This window comes from Narcine bancroftii, chromosome 1 (genome assembly GCF_036971445.1).
Source record: "Narcine bancroftii isolate sNarBan1 chromosome 1, sNarBan1.hap1, whole genome shotgun sequence".
Taxonomy (NCBI): domain Eukaryota; kingdom Metazoa; phylum Chordata; class Chondrichthyes; order Torpediniformes; family Narcinidae; genus Narcine; species Narcine bancroftii.
The window spans coordinates 321093458-321115904 of record NC_091469.1 but is presented as its reverse complement, the minus strand read 5'-3'; the positions used below and the strand labels follow the sequence as shown (position 1 = coordinate 321115904).

Below are 22447 nucleotides of genomic sequence, written 5' to 3'. Positions count from 1 at the left end.
CCCTGACAACTTTAGGACGAAATTCAGGAGGAAGATTCTAACACCAAATGGATAAAAATGTCAACATCAACTGATGCTTCTGCAAGTGGAAGCAGAATGTTGCCCTGCACTTCACTTTAAAATTAGCATGTTTGTAACAAGTCTGTATAATTGTTATTGATGTACACAAGATCGTGTTATATGGCGAGCTCTCCACTGGCCACCGAGACAGAGGTGCACCAAAGAAGATGTACAAGGACTGCCTAAAGAAAGCTCTTTGTGCCTGCCCCATTGACCACCGCCAGTGGGCTGATATCGCCTCAAACCGTGCATCTTGGCGCCTCACAGTTGCCTGTCCCGCATCGGACTTGTCAGCCACAAATGAGCCTGCAGCTGACGTAGACATTACCCCTCCATAAATCTTCATCCACGAAGCCATGCCAAAGATACAAAATGTGGCATTACCTGACAAAAGTAGTCAGTTGAGTTGGATTCATGATTTAGCTTCCAACGTGGCTATCATTAGGCCTGCATACAATGAAATATTGAACTGCCTTGGATCACCGATGAATTGGAGGGGGTATAAATGCTGATGCATTCACTGGTTGGTGGATAACTTGCAGATGACAACTATTCAAAAGCAAGAGCGTTGCATTCAGAGTCATCTTGGCCAACATTGGTATTTGTGAATTAAACAGCAGTCAATAATATTGATCAGATCCCCAGAGTTGGTCATTATTTGAAGAGGTTGCTATTCAATCCCCTAGTTTTTGGAGAAAGGAGAAAGCATTTTAAAATTAGGGTCAAGCATTTAGAAATAAAACCTGGAATTGTATTTTCACACAAAAGTGCAAAGGAAATTTTATTCTCATCCATGTTAGATCAATGCTTTCATGTCCAAGATTTATGTTGGGCAAGAGTATGGGTAAAATCGCATAAAAATAAATAAACAGACACGAGTGGTGATGCAGTGGAACAGGGGAATAAGGCTTAAGAGAATAACGTCCTCTATGATTTTCCAACTTGATTTCTTTGATTTTCTAATGTGACAAGTCCAGAGGACCCCAAAAACAAGTAGCAATAGAAATACATCAAGACAATGGTTACTGAAACAAAAGTTCATTTTAATTTTCTTTAAACATTAAAACAGGATCATACTTTAACTTATTACTATTAACTTAACCCCCTTCTAATTCTAAGCGCACATGTATGTAATCTGTAATGTGTATGTAATGTTCAGGAAAGTTCTCTGTTTCATTGTCCAGTCATTGACTTCTCACTGCTCCAAGTTCACCAGTATCAGGCAATTCTCACACTGTGCACAGAACTTAACATTTATGAATCTTCACCAAAATGCTTTGGTGCTTGAAAGGTAAATGGTTACCGCTCAGGAAGGTTCTTGTCGGTTTTCAGAGAGAGATTTGTTCTCGTTGGTCACAAACTGATTCCTTCCAATCAGCCACTTTGGTGTCTTTCTAAAGAAACTTGCCCCATCAGGGTTTTACAGATGATAACTTCTTTCTTTCAGGTCACCATAGACTTCCTTTTCTGTTTCCCTTATCTCAGGAGAAACATTATATAGCCAGCCATCTCCTCTTATATGGACAACAAGGGCTTTGAACAGGATGAACTAAGAACTCACAACCCATCTTCAAAATGGGGTTTCAAACAAGCTTCTAAAAGTCATTGCAGAAAACCAGCAGCCTCTCTCTCTCTCTCTCTCTCTCTCTCTCTCTCTCTCTCTCTGTCACACTCAGACAAAAACATGTTTGATTCTCTCAGCTTACACAACCACACGACCTTCCTAGAACAGCAAACTGCACTCAGACAGACTGCGGAACCAGACCCAATCTTCTGAGTTCGTTTATCTGTTGCTTTCCAAAACAATAATCCATTACTCCACAGCATGTCCAATTAACACCTATTTGTGAAGTCCTTCAGCAAAGCAGTTTTCATTGTCTTTACAAAGACACTGGGAGCTCTAGCATTTTAAATGAGGTCTGTGACATTGTGTCATCAGTGATTTCATTGAAACAATGGAACTGCTTTAGAAATATCTTCAAAAGGTTGTGCAAATAGAACATAATGTTGATCATGTCCAGGCTCAGGATGCTGATAAGATCTTTCAACTATTGGGGTTTGGAGCCCTGGAAGAGGTCATGTAGTTTTTACAAGCAGAGAGAGAATAAACGAACAGATGATTTCTCTTTTGGAGGGAGAGAGAAGTCAGTTCTACAGTTACAGTTGAGGCTGCAAAATGGCAAGCTGGCAGGTTTGTTGAAAAACTCCATTTCAAAGACAAGTTGCAAGTTCTGAGTTCAGCCTGTTCAAAACCCTTGTAGCCCTGGCTAGAGTGTTTCCCCTGAAAGAAGGGAAACAAGAGGAACTCTGTGGTGACCTGGAAGAAGGGGTGATCACTTGGAAACCCCACGATGGGGCAAGTTTCTTTGGCAAGACACTAAAGTGACTGATTGGAGGAAATCAGTTTGTGTGTGTCCAATGACCAACAAATACCTCTCTGAAACCAACAAGAACCTTTCTGAGTGGTAACCATTTAACTTTAAGCACCAGAGCCTGGTGAAGATTCATAAATGTTAAATTCTGTGCCCAGTATGAGAATTGCCCGATACCGGTGAACTTGGAGAAGTGAAAAGTGAGACTGGACAATGAAACAGAGAACTTTCCTGAACATTACATACATGTGCTGCACTTAGAATTAGAAGGGGGTTAAGTTAATAGTAATAAATTAAAGTTTGATCCTGTTATCATGTTTAAAGAAAATAAAAGCAATGTTTGTTTAAGTAACCATGGTCTTGGTGCTGCTGGGTTTTGGGGGCCTCTGGGCTTGTAACAATTTCAAATGGATTCAGGTAGTTTGCATTTCAAGTAGATTAGAGAAGAATTTACCTGACTGCAGGTAGTTTGTTTTGTTGCTTTCAATTTTTTAGCAAACAGAGATTAATCTAAATACATAAAATGTACATTTCAAAGCTAGACCATGAATTCTAATGATCGCAGATTGCAAAGTGCACCTTGAGAAGGTGAAACTTGTTTTGCATTCAAAACAGTTGGTGTGATATCCTACTCAGCTTCTTTTGGGTTCTGCTTTGTGAAATTGACACTCAACGGTCGTCAATTTATTTTACTGGATCAAACTTACAAGCTAGGGCTTCTAGTTTTCTGACGGGTTAGTGAACAATGTACCAAATGCCCAAAATATCTTCCTAATATTCATCACCAAGATTCTGTTTACATTGTCTACTGAATGGGAATGGAGAGCTGCAGTTGATAGAATCATATATTTCAGTTTCTTGAATGACTAGATATTAATTGAGATGAACATTTGTTGTATCAGCAGTCACACATTGATATTGTTCTATAAAACATCTTGAAATAGATATTCACATAGGACCAATACACTGGATGCTCCATGTGGACCGTGTGCACAACTATATCGGAAGGGAAAACAGAATCATTAGAGGTTCCCTCATTCTTTGCCCTGTCGGAAATGGGAATGGCATATCCCAGTATAGACACCACACCTGTTCCATTTGTGCACGTCATTCACTTATTCAATTCAAGATTGTACACAGAGCACATTTATCCAAAGATAAATACATTCAGATTTTTCCTACTACCAACCCTTTATGTGACAGATGTCATCATGGGGTTGTTTCCTTATTTCATATGTTCTGGTCCCGTTCAGCATTCGATCACGATTGGAAGGAAATTTTAATGCATTTTCCTGTGTATTCTCAGTTACTATTCAACCTCATCCCATTCCAGCTTTATTTGGTGTGGTGATAGAGAACAGTTGATTATCGGTGCAAGATGGCCATGTGATCACTTTTGTCATTTTAATGGCTAGAAGATGTATTTTGCTAAGATGGAAGGACTTGGTCCCTCCCAGTTATGCTCAATGGACGGCACAAACCTTATCATGCTTGAACCTCGATAAGGTTAGATGCAATGTATTGAAAACTGAAGTTAAGTTTGATAAAATGTGGCACACTTTTATAGAATATTTTAATGTTTAGTGAATAATAGTGGTTTACTATTTTGTATATAATGTACGAAACGTTTATAATCTCTTCCTGAACTTACTAATTTACTAATCAGGCAATTCACCAACATACTACTGCTGTTACTCAAGTGGTGTTTTAAAGCATCCCAGTGGCTTTTTTCTTTTTAGTTTAGGGGTTATAGATTTAGGATTAGTTGGTCACTTTTATCTTTCTGGGGTTTTTTTTTCCTGCAGGAACAAAAGATATAATATTGAATTCTGTCTGTTTGTTGTTGGCAACTTAAATGAAAGTTAATACATAATTTAACGTGAAGGAACAAAAATTCTGTGCACTGAATGGAAAATCTTGGAAGTTTTTTCAGCCACAACTTCTGTGAATTAAAATCAACATTTAAGGAGTGGAGACAGTCCAGAAAAATTCACATTGTGGACTGTTGCAATTTCCACCTTCTGAACTTGAGTGCCAGCGACATAGTAAAGAATTCACTAAAAACATTGGTGTGCAGGTCCTACTTGGACGGCATTACCTTGAAAAACAAGGTGATGAATCCCAGGTTTCCTGAAATGGCTCAGGGTAAAACTGTTTAAGGTTCATTCTTTCTTTTCTTCTCTTTGGCTTGGCTTCGCGGACGAAGATTTATGGAGGGGGTAAAAAGTCCACGTAGCTGCAGGCTCGTTTGTGGCTGACCAGTCCGATGCGGGACAGGCAGACACGGTTGCAGCGGTTGCAGGGGAAAATTGGTTGGTTGGGGTTGGGTGTTGGGTTTTTCCTCCTTTGCCTTTTGTCAGTGAGGTGGGTTCTGCGGTCTTCTTCAAAGGAGGCTGCTGCCCGCCAAACTGTGAGGCGCCAAGATGCACGGTTTGAGGCGTTATCAGCCCACTGGCGGTGGTCAATGTGGCAGGCACCAAGAGATTTCTTTAGGCAGTCCTTGTACCTTTTCTTTGGTGCACCTCTGTTCATTACCAATGACTGAATTGACATGGTGAACTGACAGTAGGGTTTCTGATCTGAAAGGATGGTTAATGGGATCTCTTGAAGATTGATCTTTAACGTAAATCATAAATAGAAATATTTCTTTTCATCTTAAAAGAAAACTTTTGATTTCTTTCTTCAAAAATATATTGGCAAGAAGGAGAAAGATTGTTTTATTGACAGCTGAGATCCATTGGGCAACAGAGCTGTCTTTCCATCAGGGAGGGAAGGCAGTGTGCCTGGAGAAAGTAGGACATTGTACTTCAGTGTGAAACCTTCAGCATCCACCTGACTGGAATGATCCTAGACCAGAGCAGGGTAGATGAGTTGTATTGTGCATCAGCAGCTATTCCTAATCCCCTTACTCTGCTTTGAATATTTGTGAAATGGATAAAAGAATGATGTGGTGAAGTGGTTAGATCAGAGGTTTTCAAACTGCCCCCCCAAACTCACATTCCACCTTTAGCATTCCCTGTGCCGTAGTGCTCTGTGTTTAGTAAGGGATTGTTTAAGGTGAGATGTGAGTGGGAAGGGAAGGTTGAGAATCACTGCTCTAGACCCAATTGTTACTGTAATATTTGGCTTGAGAAAAATTGTCATTGGCCCATTTCCTTTGGAGCAATGAAACCGTCCACATAACGAGACAATGAGGGATGATTAAAACAGTGGGTTTCAAACTTTTTCTTCCCAACCACATCCCACCTTCAGCAATCTCTTACTAATCACAGAGCACTTATGGCACAGGGATTGATTAAGGTGGAATGTAAGCTTTAGGGGGGCAGTTTGAAAACCCCTCATCTAGATGATGAATTCAGTATCATTTGATTTCTGGAAATGTGGATTTGATGAGGGTGAGATTGAAATGATGTCCTAGCATCACATGTGAAGTTAATATTTAGTGAAAAATGCATTGAGCCCTCCAAACAACTCAAAGATAGAATCATTGTATTTATGATCTCAGGATGTTAAAAACATATTGCTCCTAATGAATTAAGTTGAAGTACAGCTATCCTTACAAGAGAGAAATCAGAATATTTCTAAGATCCTAAAACATTTGTGTGAAAATGTCCAAGATTCTCCGCTCTTCATTGGATAAAGATTGGCCAGGACCCTCGGAAATGATGCAATGCAAGAGATAGGGGCTGGATTTAATATGTGAAAGCTGACTCTCCTCACAGTGAGGTCCTCCTCAGTGTCAGATTTAGGCATAAGTTAAACAAGCTACAGCTTAGGGCCTCACAATCTCAATAAAATTTTTTAAGGGGGGCTTTTAAAATTGTATGTGTACTTACTGTGTGTGTAATTAGCACAGAAGGATAGGACGTATCTCAAAATAGGCACGTTGGAATTTTCCCCGTGAGCGTAAAGTATCAAAGTCTTAAAGGAAACTTTTTAATCAAATGTGTAAGAGCCAAAATGTGTGTCCTTCCTTTCTTAGTCAGCATTTCGGGGTCCAGAGGCTGGGCACGGCCATTTTGATTCCTGTGTGCATGTGCATGCGCGAGTCTTTGGTTGGGGCACGTGCGGTGGGTTTGCGTATTGGAGTTCGGTTGTGTGAGAATTAAGTGCCCTGATGATATTGGATTTGCACCCTCAACTCATGCGCAGGCGCCAACTGAATTCCAATGCGCAAACCCACTGCGCATGCATGTGTATATATGTCTTGCCCACACAAAAATTTTAGAATTAGACCTTCGCTTTGTACTTTCCAAATTTTGTATCGAATTTCAGGCCTAATAATTAAAAGGCATATTTGTTTTTAAGTTTGTGAGACCTTCTGACGTAATTTTTTAACATGGGGCCTCCAAGCTTTATATAGCTTAGGACCTCACTAAGTCCAAATCCGGCACTGGTGCCTCCTCAATGTTTGAGTTGAGTTCCAGTCATTTTTTTGTTTAGTGAAATTTGAACTGCAGTTTTCAAAAGCAGAGATGAGGCTGCCACTGTAGCGTTCGCAAGCATGGAGAAAAATGACATGCACACACCAAAGCCTTGAAGTCGAGACTGGTTTATTGCTCTGGCTGTCGTGTTTATTATGGGCCCCGGACGCTGACGTCAGGGCGCCACATTTCACTGTCTTCATGCTATGCAGGAGGTCACCTGGGATGACGGCCAGTGTCACTCCCCTAGGTCCGCAAGGTCACCGCATTCGTTGGCCATTTTGTGGGCCAGTGCCGCGTCGCTGTGCGTGGGATGCTGCACCACAACCACAAAGTAAGAGAAGCTCCAAAGTTCTTTGTAATTACCATCAAGTTCACCAGAACAAAATGCTATGGCTTTCAAATGTCCAATATCTGACAACCCACCTACAATTATTGCATTTTAATTATGGAGCAGCATGAACGTGTATTTACTTTTCATTTCGAAGGATTTCCCCTCTTTCATGTGCAAGTTACTTTTTTACAATTTGCCACGTTTGATCATCAATCAGACATTGCCCAGCTCAAAGGGTATCCCTATAATAAAAACACAGAAACACTGGAGAAGCACAGCAGGTCCTATAGGAACCAAAGCAACCTACGTTTCAAGCCTGAGCCCTTCTCCAAGGTGCAAGCAATAAACAGGCAGGTTTCTGAATATATCGGCTATGGAGAGGGGGAAGAAAGAAAGGTCAGAGGGAGGAGTGCAGATCATCAGACAAAAGGTATTCATTGGATATGGAAAGGTCAGAACTTGTTGGGGAGGGGGGTCTTGATTCTGTAAATGCAGAGCTGGAGTAGAGGGAGGGGAAAGGGAAGAGAGAGAAAGTGGAAGATAGAGGGTTTCAGATTTATTGTCAGAGTACATATGTGACATCACATGCAACCCTGAGATTCCTTTTCCTGCAGACGAGGCAGAATTACCACTTATTGGTAATGCCAAAACATATAAAAAGATAACAAATGTAAACAAACTGACTGTGCAATAGAGAGAGAGAATTTAAAAAATCAATAAAGTACGAGTCCTTACGTGAGTCTCTGATTGAGTTTGTCGTTGAGGAGTCTGATGAAGGAGGGGGAGCAGCTCTTCCTGAACCTGGTGGTGTGAGTCTTGTGGCACCTTGACCTCTTTCCCGATGGCAGCAGTGAGAATGTGTGCTGGGTGGTGTGGATCTTTGATGATTGCTGCTGCTCTCCGATGGCAGCGTTCCCTGTAGAGGTTCTCAACAATGGGGAGAACAGTGATGTCCTGGGCTGTGTCCACTGCCACTTGCCACTACACATCAACAACTCTGTCGTAGAGAGAGTGGAGAGCACCAACTTCCTTGGAGTTCACTTAACTAGTGATCTATCATGGACACTCAACATCTACTCACTTCTCAGGAAGTCGCAACAGCGACTGCACTTCCTAAGAAGACTGAGGCGGGCAAGGCTACTGGCCACTATCATGTCAACTTTCCACGGGAGCTCCATTGAGAGTGTCCTGGCTGGCTGCAACACAGTGTGGTACAGTTTCCGCAGAGAACAGGACCATAGAGCGGCAGAGTTAATCACTAGAGTTTCGCTTCCCCCTCCCCCCCATCAATTTAATCTACTGGGTTCATTGTGTGAAGAGGGTGCACAAAACCTTTGAGGGCACCTTTCATCCTGCACACAGCATCTTTCAGCTACTCCCATTGGGGAAGAGATACAGGAGTATCAGAGCCAGCACCACCAGGCTGAGGAACAGCTTCTTCCCAAGGGCAGCGAGAATGCTGAACAACCAAAGGAACTGCTCACACTGACCATCCGAGACTCTCATATTCATGAAACAATATTTATTTGTATTTATGTATACTTGTCTTGCATATGTATTGTTTGTCTGTATGTGTGTTATGTCTGGTTGTGTGTTTTGCATCGAGGTCCAGAGAACATTCTTTTGTCAGGTTATACTTGTGCAATCAAATTTCAATAAACGTGATTGGATTTTTAAAAAATGAGATATATTGGTATTGTGAAGAAACTTAATTCAGTGTTGCGCTGTATGTTAGATGCTATTTCACAGTGCAAGGAAGCTTTCATCTCCTGGTTGTTGAATCTGGCACTATTTTGGAGGTACAGAGGATTGACCTGAAGGATAGACAGAGGTACTCGGAGACTTATGAGGAGTACAAACACGCTTTTATCAGCTTACAACTAACTGCCAGTATTTACAGAGGTCTTCAGGGGAATCTTGGGTAAGGCAGGAAAACAAGGTTTATATCAGGACCGATGGGGGCCAAGAGGAGGGGGTCGGGCGTCTACACACAGACAGTGAATTCCAGTTCACTGCATTCACCTCTTCCTTTAGAGAAGAACCTGCAGGTAAAAACAGACTACAATGTGACACAATATCTTTTGTATTGTATATAGATATGTTTTTGGGAGATAAATTGTGGCAGGTTTTTTAGTGCAGGTCACATACAAACACTTTAAAACAGATCTCATTTAAAAGACTGGAGCTCTGTCCAAGGGACTTCACTAATGGATTGTTGTTTTCTGAAGCAACAGATGAAAGAACTCGTCAGAGCTGCAGGCTGTCTGAGTAGAGTTTGCTGTTCTAAGAGGGGTCATGTGGTTTTGCAACCAGAGAGGGAGCCAAACAGGCTTTTCTCTGTGTGTGTGAGAGAGAGTGAATTCAGTTCTGCATTTTTTACAGTTCAGCAGTAGTAGCTGGGACTGGAACAGGACAAGCTGGCAAGCTTGTGGAAAAACCCCATTTTGAAGACTGGATGTAAGTTCTTAGTTCAGCCTGGACAAAGCCTTTGTGGTCCATAAAATAGGAGAGGACTGGCTGCCTCATGTATCACTTGAAATAGGAGAAACAAAAAGGAACTCTGGTGACATGAAAGAAAGAGGATATCATCTGGAAAACCCTGATGGGGCAAGTTTTTTGGCAAGAATCAGGTTGTGTGCAGCAACCAACAAATCTCTCTCTGAAAACTGACAAGAACCTTTCAAACACCAAAGCCTGGTGAACTTCATAAATATTACATTCTGTGCACTGTATAAGAATTGCCTGCAGCCAGTGAACTTGGAGGAATGAGAAGTGTGATTGGACTGTGAAGTAAAGAACTCCTCTAAACTTTCTCACACATTACATACTTGTGTGCTTAGAATTGGAATGGGGTTAAGTTAGGTTAGTTAAGTTAATAGTAATAAGTTAAAGTTTGATCCTGTTTTCATGTTTAAAGATAATTAAAAGCAACTTTTGTTTAAGTAACCATTTGTCGGTGAATTTCTGTTGCTACTGGGTTTTGGGGTCCTCTGGGCTCGTAACAACATTCAGAAGGAAAATAATTTTTTACAGTTATTTACATTAATTCTGCCCGGGAGACTGGTTATTCTGGTCTTCCAGAACTTCCTATGCCTCCTGTAGTTCTTGGTTCGTGGGGCTTAGAGGGGGACTCAGGGGTCCTGGGTCCAATGGTAGCTCCATTGGACCCATGTCGTCTGGAACCCTGTACGGGGTATTTGGAGGTTCCAGGCCTATATTGTGGGCATGGTGATGCCTGGGTGGCAGAGCTCATCATGAAGTGACCGCAACTGGTTGGTGTGTGCAGCAGGATAGATTCCTTGGGATAGGGCATCTGGAGGCTCATTGAGTGGACCTGGCCTATACACTATCTCATAGTTATAGGTGGAGAGTTCGATCCTACACCTTGCGATCTTGTCATTCTTTATTTTACTCCTATTTGTATTATTGAACATGAATCGCTGATCAGTGAGCAGAGTGAATTTCTTACCAACCAGGTAGTGCCTCCAGTTCCTGATGGCCTCCACAATGGCTTGAGCCTCCTTCTCCACAGATGGGTTTTGGACCTCATGGCCTTGCAGGGTATGGGAAAAGAAAGCTGCTGGCCTGCCCTCCTGGTTAAGGGTCACAGCCAAAGCTACATCGGAGGCATCGCTCTCTATCTGGAATGGTGCATTTTTGTCCACCATTTGCATGGTGGCTTTAGCAATATAGCTCCTGATGTAGTTAAAACCCACCTGGGCTTCGGCCGATAATAGAAAGGAAGTGGATTTTAAGAGGGGGCAGACCTTGTCAGGGTAATGAGGTACCCACTGGGTGTAGTATAAGAAGCAGCCCAGGAACTTCCTTAGTGCTTTCATGGTCCGTGGGATAGGGAGACCTAAGAGGAGGTACGTACAGTCAGGGTCTGGGTTAATGACTCCATTCTCCTCCACATAACCCAGGATAGCTAGAAGTTTAGTCCTGAACACGCACTTACTGACATTGTACATGAGGTTCAGGGATTTGGCTATATGGAGAAACTTCTGGAGATTGGTGTCAAGGTCCTCCAAGTTGTGTCCGCAAATGGTGACGTTGTCAAGATGGGGGAAGGTAGCTCTTAGTCCATACTTGTCTACCGTTTTGTCCATCCGCCTCTGGAAGACCAAGACCCTGTTTATACACTGTCCATCTGCCTCAAATGCTGTGTAGGGATGGTCCTTGGAACAGATTGGTAACTGGTGATGTGCAGCTTTCTGGTCGATGGTCAAATAGACTCGGCCCTGTGCAATTTCATTCACCATGTCCAAGATTCGAGGTAGGGGCTATGCATCCAGGAGTGTGAAGTGATTAATAGTTTGGCTATAGTCAATCACTAGCCTGGGGTTTTCTCCCCCTCACGACTACCACCTGGGCTCTCCACTGGCTGTTGCTAGGTTCAATTATTTTTTCTTTAAGCAGCCACTATGTTTCGGCTCTAATAAATTCTCTGTCCCCTGCACTGTATCACCTGCTCTTTGTGGCTATCGGCTTACAGTCAGGGGTTAGGTTCTCAAATGGCGGGGTGGGGGGGGGGGGTTCAATATTCAGTGTAGAGAAACCGCATGTAGTGCCTGGCTTTTGGGACCTTCCGTTCTGCACCGTGTTTGAGGGAAGTGGGCCCGAGTACTCCATGGTCATACTTTTAAGGTGACACAGGAAGTCTCAGCCCAGCAACACAGAAGCACACAAACCTTTCAATGCATGTAGTTGGAACTTGCAAAATTCCACCCCCCCCCCTCTTTACAGTTAAGTGAATGTTCAATACCCCTGAATAGTCACTGAATACATTTGCGATGCTAGATGGATACGGTAGTTCGTGGGTAATCTAGTGTCCCCTCATACTGCATTCTGAACACACAGTCTTTCATAGGGCATCTGGTGTGGACGTGTTTGGCTTGTCTGCAGAAGTAGCGCTCCCAGTTGCGTGTGGCCGCGGTAGTCTGTACCTGGGACAGCTGTACTCTGCAGGCCTGGCTTTCCAAGTAGGTACTGCTTTCATTAGTGAAGTGGTCCACTCTCAGTTGGGCCTGTTCAAGGGATTTCGCCAGATTGAAGGTACTGGCAAGGTCCTTCTTTCCCAACTCCAACAGTCGCTGCCTCACGTACCTCGAACTCACTCCCGCCACGAGAGTATCTTCCCTCACCCAGGCTGAGACTGAGTCAGCATCCATAGTTCCAGGATGTAGTCGTTCAGCTATTCACCCGGTCCTTGCCGACGTTGTGACAGTCGGTATCTCGCCAGCATGTCATTCTGGGGCCTCATGTAGTGGGCCTTCAGCCTTTCGATGGCCGTCTCGTACGTTGCGCAGTCCCTGATGACTGAGTATCCATTGGGGCCAACTCGAGAGAGGAGGGCCGATCCCCAGAGGCCATCGGAGTGGAAGACTTCTTGGGTGGCCTCTATGCAGGACTGGAAGCACTTCAACTGGTAGGCGAATTCCTCTGGGTCCTCTGAGTTCAGAAGGTCGACGTGGAGCATGCCTGGCTTCAATAGGGCTTCCATCCCATCTTCAAAAGTAAGCTAATAAAACTGTAATGTGATCGATAGTACTCGGAGGCTTGGGAGGAGTACAAACACGCTTTTGTTAACTTACAACTAATGGCCAGTCTTTACAGAGGTCTTCAGATGAATCTGGGGTAAGGCAGGAAAACAGGGTTTATATCGTGACTGACAGGGGCAGAGCCAAAAGGAGGGGTTGGCCGTCTACTTTACACACTGACAGTGAATTCCAGTTCACTGCATCCTTTCAGTTTCAAGCTGTCTTTATTTTTGCAGCGTTGTTCGTGAGTTTCAGTGTGGCATAACCAATAAATTCATTAAGACTCATCACTTTTGCTAATGTGGGCATAATACACTCATCTAAAGATGCCATAAAATTGCATGGCCTTCAGCTTGCAAAGACATAATAGAGGGCAAAGCAGTGATAATTTTCGTTCCAAAGCCTTTCACCTAATGTGTTCAAAGGCTAACCTTTACTTTCATTCTCAGTATAATGATGCAATGGAAATAAGGGATAAATGTCTCACTGGTGTTTTATTGGGAGCACTGATCCTGCAATTACAATCTCCTAGCTCATATTCTGAGCATCCATTAATCAACCAAGTATCGCAGGCTGGGAGCACATGCAGTGCTAGCATTGCCATGGTGAAATATTTATCTCTCGCTTGTTAAGACATTTGCATCAACTTTGCATGAAAGACAAGAAGTTAAGGGCCAGACAGAATTTCACAAATGCTGCATAATTTTGTTAGATGTAAGGATGATGAAGAAATAGTGAAGCAATTATGGGTTTTCACCCAGCCGCTGCGCAACGGGAAATTTTCACAAAACTTCGCATTGTAAAAGGTTGGGAAAGGAAAAGCGTGACTCATTCCCATCCCAAAATTTTTCCAGCGGCAGCCCTTTTATTTGGCGGATTGCCCACAGTCTAAACTGAACTGCAGGTGGTTCACAACAGTGGGCCAAATGTGTAGGACGAAGTCGATGCTGTGGCGCTGTGCGTCGCTCGCAGGGTCTGTGTCACAGTCCACGTCGACCCACAACCAGCCTTTGAAATCACCGGGACTCAGCTATTTTTGTGTCAACGTCCTTCCGATATGAACTGCCCCTCCAGAAGGAAAGTGTGAAAATTATCGTGTAAACCATAACTATATTTTTGTGCCACTAATCTATTGGTACCTCTTTATAAGAAATAACATGAGCAAGTTTTTTTTAAAATGTTGTCTTTCTGTTTCACTTAGTTTCTAATGATCTATTGCATTATAGGTATGCATTATCAAAAATGGTAAATATCTATGGTCCCCTAAAGGTTGCATCAGTACATTTAAACAAGGGTGCACTTTTCAGCTTCATCTAGAGCAGGGGTGTCAAACTCAAATTCACGGAGGGCCAAAATTAAAAACTTGGACTAAGTCGAGGGCCGAACTAAATATTTATTGAAAAATTTCAACAACATCTGCATGTTTTCTCTTCTTTCAACATATGTAATGTTAAATTTTAGGATATAACTTTAGGAGGATAATGTTACAGGTCAGGAGTAGGTAGCTCAAGTTCACCCTTTGCTTGACCTGAGGGAAACCTATTTGGTCCTTGTGGAGATGTAGTCAGCATTCACAGGCTGTGTCCATTTTGGCCTGCATCAGGACTCAGCATTTCCTGCTCACTCCTCAGGCTCTAGGCCTCTGTTCACCCTCAGCCCACCATCCCTCTACCTGACCAGTCCTTTACCCAACCTCTACTCACCCCTCACTCCACTCGCTCTGCCTCTCCCACCCCATCCTATACACGCCCCTCTACTGCCTCTCCCCTCAACCTGTTCCTCCCTCTACCCATCTCTCACCCTCTAATCACCCCTCCCCTACTCGCCCTGCCCCTCCCCTTTTACCTCTTCCCTATCCACCCCTCCTTCTACTTATCCCTCCCTCTAACTGCCCCTCGCACCACCATAACTTCCCCTGCCCATTACTCCTCACCTACACCCTGTGCCCACCCCTGCTTACCCACCCACTCAGGCCCAGCGCGCTGCCGATCAGCCTTTGTGGACAGCCACCATCTCTCTCTTCACGTGCAGGGCCGAACCAGCCGTCCCTGGGGTCCACGTGGGTGCAAGCGCTGAAGGCCGTGGCGACCGGGAGAAGTGCGCTCGCGCTGTGGAAGGGCCGTCCGGTGCCAGTCGCGCGGGGCTCGCGCTGCCCGGGGGTCTTGCGCAGCCTGCTATGCCCGTCGCGCCGACAGGCAATCACAGGCGCTCGCCCATCCGCCGCACCGCTCGACAGGTGGGAGAAGTGACTGGTTGTGCGAGGAGCCTTCCAACTGGCTTGCCGGCTGATGACATCGACAGACTTCTCGTGTTACAATTTCTCGTGTTACAATGGGCAAGGATGTGCAATGAAGGGGGAGGATGGTGGGGGTGACATGACCTAAAAACAGCATCGGCTCTCGCTGCAGGGCGGGCCACCTCTAATACATCTTTGAAATGATCTTGCGGGCCAAATATAATTATATTACGGGCCAAATTTGGCCCGTGGGCCAGAGTTTGACATGTGTGATCTAGAGGAATGAAGAGTTATACATTGAGCAAATTAATGTTCCTCATCAACATTCTTTCACTGCTGATATCAAGGACGATAAATTCTTACTAGACTTCTCCTGTAAACTATTTAAAAATGTCTACATCTCCTCCAAGCATTGTACTTACTGGTAAGAAGATGCATTATTTTCTTGTAAGTAGACTTTGTGGTGCATGTGTGTATTATTTATTTGCTGAGTGAACTTGATCTTTGGTTGACCAGGAGAACAAGTGGTTGTGAGTGAGGAAACAGGTTTGGTAAGTCTCAAAGGCAAGGACTCTGAACACAGTTTTGGTGGGGAAGTATTTTATTTACAGAGGGCAAGTGTGGGAAATGGTAACTGATGCAAACCACACACACACACACACACACACACACACACACACACACACACACACACACACACACACACACACACACACACACACACACACTTTGCAGCAGCTGTGGGAAAGAAATAGCAGACAATTAGTAACAAGCATCGATAAAATATTGTGGTAATACGACCACCAGCCTACTCCAGGGGGTGATCTGGAAGACCACCTCAGGGATTGACTCCACCTGGCTGGCTGTCACTCAGCCAACCTGAATATAAACCTGAGCCGGCCCCTCCTAAGCCAGTCACATAGGGAGCCACCAAGGCTTGAACTGGTGTTCAGACTTTTACTGGAATAAAGCTTGTTGTACAGTCTTTTCTGAGTTTGTGCTTGCTTGCTGCACCACAAATAATGTGGGAACAAAATACACACATACAATGAACTGGTATATGCAATGATCAGGGAAATATCACTAAGATGCCCCACCACCCCTTGACTCAGTGCTGGCATGCTAGAAGGGACACAAATTAAATGCTCCCAACCCTTTTAACTGTGCACATCTTTACCAACAGTCTCTCCAGCATCCTTCCACATTTCTAGGCCTGGAGTGAAACAGGGTGGTCCCAAGCTGGCAAAGAGGGACAAAACAGAGCACATGGCCCCTTTATAGTGCTGGAGGGTCCAGCCCAGATCATTTACAGGACTTCAATGTCTTGGTGCCAGGAGGGTTAATCTGACAGCCACAACCCTTCCCAAAACACAAGTTGTGATCTCTGTCTATGAGCCCTGATATTAATAAACCACAATCTCTGCGTGTTGTCTTATTATGAGTATGTGGGTCTTTTTTTCTGCTTCCAGACTCTACTCATGGTGCTGGCTATGATCTATGTCCATTGATTCAACTGTCGTCATAGAGTCATGCAACACTGAAATGGCCCCTTCCACCCACCATGTCATACTGCCAATCCATCACCTAGCTATTAAAGGAGCATTTATCCCCATTTTGTCCAGTCTCCCAGTTCAGATGTTCACCTAAATGTTGTGGGAGAACCCTCCTCCATTGGCATTACTTCAGATAGTGAATTTCAGATTGAAACCACCTTCTCAGTTAAATATTTCTTTCTGAGATCTCCTCTAAGTCCTTTGTCCTTCACCATAAGCCTTTGCCCTCTAGTTTTCAAAGTTATTGTGGGGAAAAGTATTTCATTCTCTCGCCTCTAGCTCCTCGTCATGTCCCTCTGTACTCCGACTGATCGCTGTTGAAGATCCTGCCCCTGAGGGTTGGGGCCATCTGTCAATCTGTAAATGGAGCTGGGTTTAGCTGCACTGTCACAGGTGTGTAGGGAGTATAGAAGGGTCTAGGTACGCGGATGTCCCAGCAGTGTGGATGATTGTGTAGGACATCTTTTCTTGTTGCTGTCTGCAGGATAGGATATCCAGCATTGTTGGTAAGGAGTTTGTACATTCTCCCCGTGTTCTGCGTGGGTTTCCTCCGAACGCTCTGGTTTCCTCCCACCATTCAAAACGTACCAAGGTTGTAGGTCAATTGCATGTAATTGGCTGGCACAGATCTGTGGGCTGAAAGGGCCTGTCACCAAACTGCTTGTCTAAATTTAAATTTAGAGTTGCAGAGGTGAAAGCCACAGAGTTTGTTTGGTACCATGGTGTTGAAGATGTCAGTGTGACAGAGGTGACCTTGTTTTCCAGGTGTTCCAAAGCTGAGTGTTGACTCAGGGAGTCGGCCTCTTCTGTGAGACTGTCACAGTGATATGAATTGGAGTGGGTCGAGATTAATTGGTAGGCTAGAGTTATCTCTTTAAGTAATGCATGATGGTGAGTTTCAGAGTTACTGGCTGGTTATCATTCAGGTCCATCCTTTTATTCTTCTTTGGCACGGATGGTAGTGGCCTTCTTGAAGCAGGTGGGTGCTTCATGCTGTAGGAAAGGAAGGTTGTATCTGTCTGTATATTCCTGCCCGCTGCTCTGTGCAGGCACGGAGGACATATCCAAAGACTCTCTCTGGATCAGACACTTTCCAAGGATTCCCTCTCTGGAAGACTTGATGCAGTGGCCATGGGTACAGGGGGTGCCTGAGGCTGAAGAGGTGTATGCCATAAGCAAATGGGTCTGAAGCTCAGTGTCAAAAGCACTGAGCTTGTCTCGGAGGGATGCGTTGTTTCCAATTCTGCCTGGTTTCACTTTCTTGCCTGCAATGGCATGTATGCCCTGACACAAGCGTCTGGTGTTAATAAGGTTAATAGGTTAATAAGTTAATAAGTTTGTAAGTTAATAAGGTTCATCATTCAGTTTGTAATGATACTGCCTCTTGGCTCTCTGATGGACCATCGATGTGATCTACCAGGATCATTGTCTGAAGAGGGTGTGCAAAATCATTGAGGACCCCTTCCACCCTGCACACAGCATCTTTCAGCTGCTGCTGTTGGGAAAGAAATCCAGGAGGATCAGAGCCAGCACCACCAGGCTGAGGAACAGCTTCTTCCCACGGGCAGTGAGAATGCTGAACGACCAAAGGAACGGCTCACACCCACCATCCAAGACTTTCATTTGTACGAAACAATATTTATTCATTTATTTATATAGATAAAATGCTTGTCCTACATATGGATTATTTGTCTGTATCTATGTTATGTCTGGTTGTGTGTCTGCATGTTTTTGCTCTGAGGATCAGAGAACACTGTTTCGTCTGGTTTTACTTGTACAATCAGATGACAATAAACATGACTTGATTCCAGCAATGCATGCCCTTTGCAACCGATCCTTGCATCTCAGCTTCTGTACATAGGCAGGTAATTGTAATACTGACTGGTGGTCTGATTTACCAAGGAGTGTATTGGAACAAAGCGGTCGGCAATTTTTGATGGTTTTGTAACAGTAAATTTTAAATTCAGACATACAGCTCGGTAACAGGCCATTTCGCCCACGAGTCCATGCCGCCCAACTTACACCCAAAGAACAATGGGCAGCATGAGCACCAAAGACCTGCTGTCACATTGACTGACCCTGTCTGTCCCCTCCAAGCAATCTACTATTTTGGGCAGTACGGTTGGCGTAGCGGTTAGCACAACATCTTTACAGCACCAGCAATCGGGACTGGAACCGAGTCCTAATCCCACGCTGTCTGTAAGGAGTTTGTATGTTCTCTCCATGTCTGTATAGGTTTTTTTTCTGGTGGGCATCAGTTTCCTTCCATCCTTCAAAAACGTACAGGGATGTAGGTTAATGGGGTGTAATTTGGGCAGGACAGACTCATACGGCCGAATTGGCCTGTGATCGTGCTGTATGTTCAATTTAATTTAAAATAAAGAGTTTTGTGAACAAGATAGCACCATGGCAACCCAGGCCTCAGCTTATAATAAATACTTGTTCTGCCCATTCCTCTGACAATTGAACCGATTTTCTTAATTTTGCAAGTTTGGGTGAAGATTTGGATACATTAGAACTATTTGCCTTTCCTGAGATCCTGTCAGACCCACTGAATGTTTACATTATTGACTGTTTCTCTGTATTTAAACTCTGGGGTTATTAGTAAACCTTGATGGCGAATTAATATCTTGCTAGTTGGCAAAATAGACATGGTTGAAGTAATGGCTTTAATAACACTTTGAAATTTATCCCAAGAGCTCCTCATTGTCTGCAAGATTCTGAGAAGCATAGATAGGGTGGACAGCCAGCGTCTGTTTCCCAGAGCAGGGTCAGCAAACACCAGAGGACATGCACAAAATGAAGGGAGGGAAGTTTAAGGGAGACATCGGGGGTAATCTTTTTAACGCAGAGAGTTGTGGGTGCTTGGAATGCCTTGCTGGGGTGTAGAACGCGTCGAAAGAATCAAAGGCTTGTTGATGCAAACCAAGGCTTTTATTAACTAAAAGACTGGAGCGTATTACATATAGGTCAACCAGTCCAGAATGAGCTGGTCTGGCTAGGAGCAATGCTTTAAGACCTGCCAGTAGGTGTGGCTACACTCTCAGCCAATCATAGTCATCCTACACTATAATCTATACATATACATATTGGTGAATCTGTACTATCACACGGGGATGGTGGTGTAAGCTGAAACATTAGGACATTAGACAGGCACGTAGATGGAAGGAAAATAGAGGGTTACGGGGTAGGGAGGGGTTAGTTTTTTTTAAGGAATATATGGGTCAGCACAACATCGTGGGTTGAAGGGCCTGTACTGCGCTGCAGTGTTCTATGTTCTATTCGCTCAAAGAAAGTAAGCTGCTGACCCTTTGTTATTGGAGTATCATGGTTTGTGCTGCTTTAGAGTCCAAAGTGCATAACCACTGGTGTAATTTGTTTTTGTATTGTAAGGCCCATGAGCTAATAGATTAAACAGAAATAAGCAAGAGATCATGGAGTCATTCATTTACTGCAGATTAAAAATGTGATCAAGATTGATGGCAACAACCCTTGTAAGTGGACTTTTCTATTTCGAGCTGGTATGAAAACACAGTGTCAGAGGCTTTCAACCATATAATCTAAATAGGTAGATTAATTATGCAGGATCTAATCTTTGTTTTAAGCCCAAGTAGAATAATGCAGAACTGGAACAGCACGGTTAGCAGAGTGGTTAGGGCACAGCACCAGCAATGATACTGGGGTTCGAATCCTGCGCTGTCTGTAAGGAGTTTGTACATTCTCCCTGCGTCTGCATGGGTTTTCCCCGCTGGGGGGGCCTCCGGTTTCCTCTTGCCACTTGAAACGTAGTGGGGGTGTAGATGAATTGGGTGTAAATTGGGCTCGTGAGTAGAAATGGCCTGTTACCGTGCTGTATGTCTACATTTAAAATTTAAAAATGGTTGACAACTTGTTGGCAAATATGATCTATTTAGATGCATAACTTTAAATGATAGAGTTGTACCAGATACGGACAATATTTGCATTCTGAGATATTCATTAGAGCCCATCATTGTCTTAAGGAGCTGAAATAGACCTTTCAGCCCCTACCTGAGTCGCACTGCCGTCCCTCTCCCCCCTCACCTGCCTGAGTCGCGCTACCGTATCGCCCCCCTGCTCACCCGAGTCACGCTGCTGTCTTTCTCTCCTCTCCCACCCCGCCCACCTGCCTGAGTCACTTTACTGTCTCTCTGTCTCTCTCTCCCTCCACTGTACCAGGACCAGGAAAAAAAATGTTGGATTTTGGAGCTTTCAGGATTTTAGATGTCTGGATAAAGGATTGTGTACCTGCACTATTTTTATACTATTACAGCATAGTAACTGGCCCTTCTGCCCACCAACCCAAATACAGTGACTTTTTTTCCTTAGTAAGTCTCCTTTTCTATGAAGATCTGGAGATGGACAATAATGGTCATCAGCCTTCACTAAATGGCCCAAAACAGGACATTTGCTTTTGTTCAAAATTCCCATGAGATGGTAGCGATGTAAACCTGCCACATTGCATTTACAATGTGCGAGGAGTATTGCAAATGATTGGCATATGATCGCATGTTGACTGCTTATCACGAGAGAGGTGGATAATTAATTCATGTTGGGCTGGTTTTTTTTTAAATCCTTCTCAGGCAGCACAGTAGCATCAGGACCTTCTGTGGATTTCTGCGTGGTCCTGTGTCTTTAACGCCTTCATCGTTTAGCCTGCCAAGAACAAACTTGAAAAATACAGATTTGTAACTTAAAATCAGACTGTTATTGTGCCCTTGGTCACTTGACTAGATAACCAGATACTTGCAAGAAAACTTTAAAAATGTGCAGGCCCTTGTTATTTTTCTCTGGTTCACTGTAAGTCCCTCAAGTGGTGGCTGTGGAAGACAATTGCCCCTTTTACACAGCCACTTTGTTCCGGGATATATGCTGCTATTTACGCTACACCTACTGTGTAAAAGGCACAGACATGCTGGGGGGTAGGGGGGGGGGGGGTCATTCCAGTCCAGGTCTTTTTTCCAGCAGCAGAGGTAGTAACAGCACCTGATCGCCGTGCGTGTAAAAGGAGCAACCTGGCATTCCGGGACCATGACTGAAAAGATGTGTAGGTGTTCTGTATTGTTTTTAAGAGTATTTACGGGTAAACATTTAAAACTTGGACAACAAGAAATATCCTTTTAATATAATACTGCTGACCCCTTCTCTCAAGGTGGCCTGCTACCTGCTCCTTCCCAGTGGTTTGCTGTCCTGCTCTCTCCCAGTGACCCGCTGTCCTGCTCTCTCCCAGTGACCCGCTGTCCTGCTCTCTCCCAGTGACCCGCTGTCCTGCTCTCTCCCAGTGAACCACTACCTGCTCTTCCTGAGTGGTTTGCTGTCCTGTCTTCTCCTGGCAGCCCGCTGTCCTGCTTTCTCCCGTGGGGGGGTTGGACCAGGGCATTGGGGCCAGAGCGAGGACCAACAGCGGTCTTGCATGTGAGTCACCCAACAGCCCGCCACCAGCCCCACATTGATCCCACTGCCACTCTCCCAGATGTCTCTAGTCACCTTGTGCTGTGAGCAAGCTGGTCTGTGGGTTTGTCCTCAGTTTGAACAGTCTGAAGCCCACTTGCCATTCTTGGCCCCCTCCCTTTGGTGGAACAGTAGCTGGGATCACCCAACTGCAAAATGTTAGTGTTGCTGTAACCCGGCAAGGTATCATTCCCAGTACATCACTGGTCTGTCAGATTGAGCTGCAATTATACAGCAAGGTAAAAGGCAGAGTCGATCTGGTTGACTGTGAGTAATTCATGAGGGAATACCTGACGAGCAGGGGTTTAGCCCATCTTGGATGTCTATTCATGGTCCCATAAATGCAGAAGTCTGAAATGAGCAGAAGATGAAATGAGATGGTGGTGAAATAGTGACGCATCCTCTACTAGACTCACCATGTAATTAGATGGGTGAAGCACTGATGTATTGCTGGGAGCA

General features: G+C 44.2%; 1 protein-coding gene across 12 annotated transcripts in view; it reads left to right on the top strand.

Moving 5' to 3' along the window:
- ctnnd2b (catenin (cadherin-associated protein), delta 2b) overlaps positions 1-22447 on the top strand; it is a 1542927-nt gene that overhangs the window by 552334 nt on the left and 968146 nt on the right. The window lies entirely within an intron of this gene.